This window comes from Nannobrachium achirus (genome assembly GCF_963921795.1).
Source record: "Nannobrachium achirus genome assembly, contig: SCAFFOLD_224, whole genome shotgun sequence".
NCBI classification, from domain to species: domain Eukaryota; kingdom Metazoa; phylum Chordata; class Actinopteri; order Myctophiformes; family Myctophidae; genus Nannobrachium; species Nannobrachium achirus.
The window spans coordinates 73,277-80,486 of NW_027664782.1; positions in this window are offsets into that span (position 1 = coordinate 73,277).

The following is a 7,210-nucleotide window of genomic DNA, read 5'->3' on the forward strand; positions in this document are numbered from 1 at the left end:
TTCAGCTTCTGCCTATAGCCGGGGAGCCACTGTGCCAAACTGAGAGAAGACCTGTGATGTCATGACATACTCCAAATTTTAGTTTTTCCTTTTCCTATTAATTTGGTCAATAAGGTACACAGAATGAGAGGCCTGCTCTGCCGGAAACACTGCGAAAAAAAAGTTTCCCATTGGCTTCACTGAACTGGAAAAAAACACCAAAAAAAGTAGCATGTGAGGGGTCAAACTAAGGGTTCTTCATGAGTCTGAATCCATTGCAAGCATTTGTTTTGCATGAAAAACATTCCTTGGGTAGATTTCAGCCTCTCAAACCTGTGAAAAGTGATGAGTCATCACTTTTCACCGTTGCAATGGATTCAGAATCATCAAGAACCCCTAGTTTGACCTCTCACATGCTACTTAAAGCATATTTTTTGATGTGTTTCTTTCCTGTATAGTGAAGTCGATGGATTGAATATACAAATGGCCATAACTTTTTTTCACAGAGTTTCCGGCAGAGCAGGCCTCTCATTCTGTGTACCTTAATGACCAAATGAATAGAAAAAACAAAAATAAAAAGTATGTCATGACGTCACAGGTAAAACCCTATTCTTTGAGCTTTTGGGCCTGTGGCTCCCTGGCTACTAGGGAAAACACTGTTCTACAGGCTCTGGTCTCTCTCTCCTCTCTGCTCCCTCTCCATCTGTCTCTCTCCCCGGCCAAATCTGAACTTGTTGGTCAGTCCTCGAACAAATCTGAACTTCTTGGTCAGTCCTCGAACAAATCTGACCATCTTGGTCAGGTCTGGCCCGGTGTTGACATACACTTCCTCAGTCATTGTAGTTCATTGTCAGACTGAATCTGTACAACAACTTGTTGTTAAAATTAAAGTCACCAAAGAGGAAGTTGAAGAACAATGCTTCGACAAGATAGTGAAGTACTATTTCTCTGGGCCGTGCAAACTTCCCATTTGGTGAATGCAAGGCAGCCATCCTTGAAACGGGACAATGTTAGCAGAGTTATGAACTTCAACTTCACGCACTCTGCTCAGTCATGTAAAGACTGATGCCACTCTAGACGGCTCCCTCCTTTTCCTCTTCCTTTTTTGAGCGGTGCCAGCCGCTCCAACAACTGACCGTGTGTGTATGTCCATATGTCTGTCCAGCGACGGCTCCAGAGAATTGTGACTGGGGGGGGGCTATGGGGCGGCTGGCTTTTTTAGAGCGGGGACTAATACATTTTCACAAACAATAATGAATAATACCAATATGATACACGCGATTCTCTCACTTAGAGGGTACTGATAACTGAACAGACCAGATCATTGGCAGATGCCAGCTCCAAATCTGTGGACTGGAGGTGACCAGAACTGTCCATATCGTATGGTTTACATAGACGTCAGTCAGTTGTCTTTCACATATTCATATATATTTCGTTTATTTATTCCATAAACTTTTGTTTGTGGGGAGGGGGGGCTTAGGGGGACTATCCCGCTGTGGCTGGTGACCCGGCCGAGTTTAGCCACTCCCACAGTGTTGGGTTAATGGTAAAAAGGGTGTGTGTGTGTGTGTGTGTGTGTGTGTGTGTGTGTGTGTGTGTGTGTGTGTGTGTGTGTGTGTGTGTGTGTGTGTGTGTGTGTGTGTGTGTGTGTGTGTGTGTGTGTGACGTGTGATTCCCAGCCCATGGTAGCTGCCCTGCTCTGAACTCCTCCACACAACCTTCTCTCAACACAACCTTCTCCTTCCACCACCACCTCCTCCTCCTCTCAGCTTGCTTCTCTCTCTTATATAGGGCTCTCAATAAGGTGGCCACACCCAACCCAGCCAGGTGCATGTCTTTGAGCAATCAGCCTGGATTAGAGTCAGTGGAAAAGAATAACTGACTCATTCGACGTGCAGAGGCAGGGGCTCATACTTCTAAAGGGGCCTTTTAGTGAAAATATTGAAAATAACAGACCTCCAAGCTCACAACGTGTCGCGCTGCGACGCATTCTGAGCTTGGAGGTCGGCTATTTTCAGTACTTAAGTTGATACCACACTGAACTAAGCATAAAAAGGCAATGTAAAGCATGGATTTCTACACAGAGAGGGAAATTTTTCAACATAAGATGCTGCATTCAAGTTCAGGAGAGTTTGGACATGGCAATTAATTATTCTACCACTTTTTGTGGTCACATGTTCAGATACTGGATTCTGATTGGCTTAAAACAGTGGTATCAGTCAACAACTCATGGACCCCGCCCACTGTTGTATTGCAGTTGTAACTTTTCCAAGATCAATGCGCCTCCCAAAAAACCAGATTCGGAACACCTTTACCAACCCCGCCCACTATAAGCGTATATCAGTTGCAGCAGGCCCACAAAAATGCCCTCTGCCAATGCCAGACTCCAACACACCAGCAACACCACCAAAACAGTCTTCTCTGGAAAACTATTTCAATAACTGCACCTTTTCAGGAAGTGTGTCAATAACTCTGACTGGACATCATGACAAGTAGCCTAGGTTATGATGTCTTTTTTGTTTTGTTTGTTTTTGGCCAGTGAATGTGGCTGCCATCATTGTTGTTTATGGGACTATATGCTGTGGCTGAAGTATATGTGTATTCTGAAACAATTAATGATTGTAACTAAATAACCTTGCAGGTTACAACTGTGTTTTCTTAATAGAATAATATGGTAGAAGTGGTAGAAAAACTATTTACCGTTCGAGGCTTCGCTTCATGCCACAACCCTGAAACAGTGGTAAATCAGCCAACAACCCATTCCCTCTCATGGTAAATGGCTTACTTTTTGAATGCTGCCTTCAGGTATGGCATGGAAAGGGGGCATTTGCATTTCTTTCACCATAGTAAAAACTGCAAACTGCAAAAACTGCTCAAGCCCCCCTTTGATGTCTATGTGTGCACATGCCTGAGCTCACTGTTTCTGGCCAAGATATTTGGTGTAGAGGGCAGGTAGACCCCAGGGTTCTGATTAACACTGTGTTTACACAATCACTGACATGAACAATAACACTGCAATGGAACAATTAAACTAACAGTTATGTATATGAATATACTATGAAAGAACACTAAGGTCTGAGGAAGAGCCTCGAAATGTTACCCATAAAATACCGTACTCACAAGGGGAGCAGCATTCTTGGTGTGCAGATTTTATTGTTGTTTCATGTTATAGTTTTAATCCAGCATCCAGCCAGCCTAACAGGACAGGATGTGTGTGCCTTTTGTCACTTGGTGAAACCTTTTTCATAGATGAATGTATTAAACATCATCTATGAAAACGGTTGTGTTGTAAAACCTTGCAGTGCTTTTAACCTGAATATGTCTTGATGGGAGAGGTGTGGTTTCAGTGCACTTAGCGTCCTACATTACTTTTTGCTGCAGACCACTCATACCCAGGGGGCAAAGGAAGGTGTGCTGCATTTGCCCCGACATAAAAAGTTGTCCACCAGAAATATTATCTATGACCCAGTAGGATCACAACCTATATGGACAACCCGGTCAATTTGTACAACAAAGTCCAATATGGCCGCCTCAATATTAGCCCCTATTAGTTTTAATGGGGGGTGAATAGGGCAAAATTTTAAACTGAGGGATATTTCCACGAAACTTCACAGGTTGATCAATGGTATACATATGAAATTTTTTTGTATTGCAAGTTTCCATGAAATCCAATATGGCCGCCACAATATGGCTGCCATAATGTAAGGACCCAGAAAATAGGTTTTGCCTCTAACTTCTGAACCAGATGAGCTAGAAACGCAAACTTGGTGTCTATTTCATGGTGTCTGACCATGGGAGACTCAATGGAATAGCTAATTTTATTATTGGGTGTGTCTGGACCTTTATTGTGCATATTTGCAAGATGGTGGACTCCCAAAATAGAGCTTTAACATAATTTCTACCATGATTGTTGACTGCTTTTGCAAATACAAGCAATATGAATCCATTTGCTAAGATTTATGGCACAGAAGGGACTTATACCTGTATTATTCTTGAGTTTGCATGTTGTCAAAATGGCTGTAAACGATATATTATATTTCCTGTCCGATTCTACTGTATGTAGTTGTAGCAATGACTTCAGATAAAATCAGAGACCAAAACAATGTATCTTAGAAATTATTTTTTTATTTAAAAAAAAAAAAGAAAAACAGAGAGATTATCTCAATGAAATGAATGCAACTGCCTTTTTGGGTCTTTCACACATAGACATGCACATGCTTTCCAACAACTTCAGCTTCAGGGAAATTATAATGAACACATGATTAAAACAGGCTGCATTATAATGCAAATAATTGCTAGTCACTATCACTGTCATGTGTACCTATCCTGCTGCATCTTGTCTCCAGTCCTTGGCAACGACACCCCAAGTAGCATGCAATTCCCTTCTTCGCACATGAAGTTCAATCACCCGAGAGAGACTTGGAGTAGAACCGCTGCTCCTTCACTTGGAAAGGAGTCAGCTTAGGTGGTTCGGGCATCTAGTACGGATGCCCCCCGAGCGCCTTCCTAGGAAGGTCCTCGATGCACGTCCCACTGGGAGGAGACCCGGTGGCAGACCTAAGACCAGATGGAAGGATTATATCTCCAGACTGGCCTGGGAACGCCTCGGTATACTCCCAGAGGGAGTGGAGGAAGTTGCGCAGGATAAGGAAATCTGGAAGTCTCAGTTGGAACTGTTACCCCCGCGACCCGATTCCGGATAAGCGGTTGAAGATGGATGGATGGCACATGAACAGTTTTTCTGGCAGCCTTTGATACAGCAACATGATATTGCCTTGTCCATTGATATAGGCCAGGCTGGCTCTGTAGATGTACATCCATCACTGAGAGACCATCCATATTCAGTGAAGCAAGGGATGTCTGGCTTCGCGATGTGTGCAGTTTTATCTATTATGGCTGCAAGAGCAGCTCTTTTCAGGTGCAGGCCAAAGGCATTTTCTGTAGGTGGCAGCAGCTTCAACAGGGTTAATCGGTTATTTAGGAACTTGTACACTCTCAGCTTTGCCAGGTCAAAGTCCTCCGAATGGTCAGCTTTTGATGCATATACAGCTATTGTGAGGTCTCTAGCCTGATTCTTGACATCCTCTGAGAGGGAATAAGAGGAATTTTCACCAAACTCCTGAAGTGCAGGGAGATCTAGACCCATGCTGGTCTTGAACCATGCCTTCTTTCCAGTGAAAAAGGGATAGCTGGTGGTATCTCTGCCACTCAGGCTGTGAATAAAGGGCAGGGCACGACACTGTGCGAGTCCAAGGGCTGAGACCATGTGATGGATAGGAAGATATGCATCCTGCTCTGTTCTCACCCACAGCTCTGGAAGGTCTAGGAGGTGGGTGGCAGCATGATATAGATGCCTATATCATGCTGCCGCCATGGGAAGGCAGTCCCCTGTCCATCTACAGAGCCAGCCTGGCCTATATCAATGGACAAGGCAATATCATGTAGCTGTATCAAAGGCTGCCAGAAAAACTGTTCATGTGCGAAGAAGGGAATTGCATGCTACTTGGGGTGTCGTTGCCAAGGACTGGAGACAAGATGCAGCAGGATAGGTACACATGACAGTGATAGTGACTAGCAATTATTTGCATTATAATGCAGCCTGTTTTAATCATGTGTTCATTATAATTTCCCTGAAGCTGAAGTTGTTGGAAAGCATGTGCATGTCTATGTGTGAAAGACCCAAAAAGGCAGTTGCATTCATTTCATTGAGATAATCTCTCTCTTTTTTTTTTTTTTTTTTAATAAAAAAATACTTTCTAAGATACATTGTTTTGGTCTCTGATTTTATCTGAAGTCATTGCTACAACTGCATACAGTAGAATCGGACAGGAAATATAATATCTCGTTTACAGCCATTTTGACAACATGCAAACTCAAGAATAGTCCCTTCTGTGCCATAAATCTTAGCAAATGGATTCATATTGCTTGTATTTGCAAAAGCAGTCAACAATCATGGTAGAAATTATGTTAAAGCTCTATTTTGGGAATCCACCATCTTGCAAATATGCACAATAAAGGTCCAGACACACCCAATAATAAAATTAGCTATTCCATTGAGTCTCCCATGGTCAGACACCATGAAATAGACACCAAGTTTGCGTTTCTAGCTCATCTGGTTCAGAAGTTAGAGGCAAAACCTATTTTCTGGGTCTTTACATTATGGCGGCCATATTGTGGCGGCCATATTGGATTTCATGGAAACTTGCAATACAAAAAAAAATTCATATGTATACCATTGATCAACCTGTGAAGTTTCGTGGAAATATCCCTCAGTTTAAAATTTTGCCCTATTCAACCCCCATTAAAACTAATAGGGGCTAATATTGAGGCGGCCATATTGGACTTTGTTGTACAAATTGACCGGGTTGTCCATATAGGTTGTGATCCTACTGGGTCATAGATAATATTTCTGGTGGACAACTTTTTCAGGGCCTTCGTCAGGGCAAATGCAGGTTTCCTAAAAAAAGGCTGGTTTGCCCCCTGGGTATCAGGGCGTTTACTGAATAGTGTAATAGACAACAGGTATACTTGTCTTAGTGTGATAGGTTTGTATTTTATATAATAGCATTTAAAATAGTAGAACATTGTTCAACTGTTAAATTGAGGAGAGTGTAAATCTGTCAAACAGCTGTTCTGCCTCACCTTCATCGAGCAGTTAGAATTCCACCCTCAACTCACATAAACACCCTATAAACAAATGCTTGAATGCTAGATATTTACAATGTACATTTATAGAACAATATTGTACCAAGTACCATCATTACAGTACAACTAGTAACTTCCTCCACTGGCGATGTCATCACCGTGAAATGTCCTTTTCAGAACTTCTCATTTTAAGTCATTTCCATCTAATAGTAGCTATTAATTTAGCGAATATCTGTCTGTCTGTCCGTCCGTCCGTCCGTCCGTCTGCATGCTGACATCACTGATACTACACAGTTTCGCCGCCATGGTAACCGTCTGTCTGCATGCCACTCTTACGTCATAGTACTGACATCACAGACTGGCCTGGACACAGAACACCATGTATGGGCATAAAGATCTGCCCAACGGGCACTCCAACATGGAACACCATGTATGGGCATACAGATCAGCCCAATGGGCACACCAACATTACTTCTGATACTCCTACATTCAATCCCTCAGATACTGTGCACGCCCTCCTGTCAGACTGAATCTGTTCTACAGCTTGTTGTTAGACTTAAAGTCACGAAAGAGGAAGATGACGATA